Below are 559 nucleotides of genomic sequence, written 5' to 3' on the forward strand. Positions count from 1 at the left end.
GACACACACACACACACACACACACACACACACACACACACACACACACTGCACTATCCTATATCTTATATCTCGCGGCAGAAGCCTTCCCACATCTGCCATCGCCCCCGCTCAATCACTACAAGAACACTATGTCGAATTTTCCTTTGCGGGCAAACAGACAGAGAAGTTACTTCAACACTAGAACAGCGCTGCCGTATGCGGCGGGCTCTTTCGGGCGAAGAGAAGGAGAAGGAAGAGGAGGAGGAGGAGGAGGAGGAGGAGGAGGCTGTGTGTTTGCGCAATAGCGCTAAGTAATGACTGATTAGGCGCCGCTGCTGCTGCAGGGGCGACGTCTTTGTATGACGTATTGGTTCTTGTATATGTATTTGTACAGAGTTATAGTATTTGTGCAACGTCAACAGCTGCAGTGTAGCTGATTTCTCAATGATGCTTGCCGATTCCACCGCCTGTGATGAGTAGTTAACGCGTATAACCGCTGTGTCGCGCGCGCGTGTGTCTGTGTGTGTGTGTGTGTGTGTGTGTGTGTGTGCGTGCGTGCGTGTGTGTGTGTGTGTGT

The sequence above is a fragment of the Priapulus caudatus genome, unplaced genomic scaffold (genome assembly GCF_000485595.1).
Source record: "Priapulus caudatus unplaced genomic scaffold, Priapulus_caudatus-5.0.1 Scaffold2358, whole genome shotgun sequence".
NCBI classification, from domain to species: domain Eukaryota; kingdom Metazoa; phylum Priapulida; class Priapulimorpha; order Priapulimorphida; family Priapulidae; genus Priapulus; species Priapulus caudatus.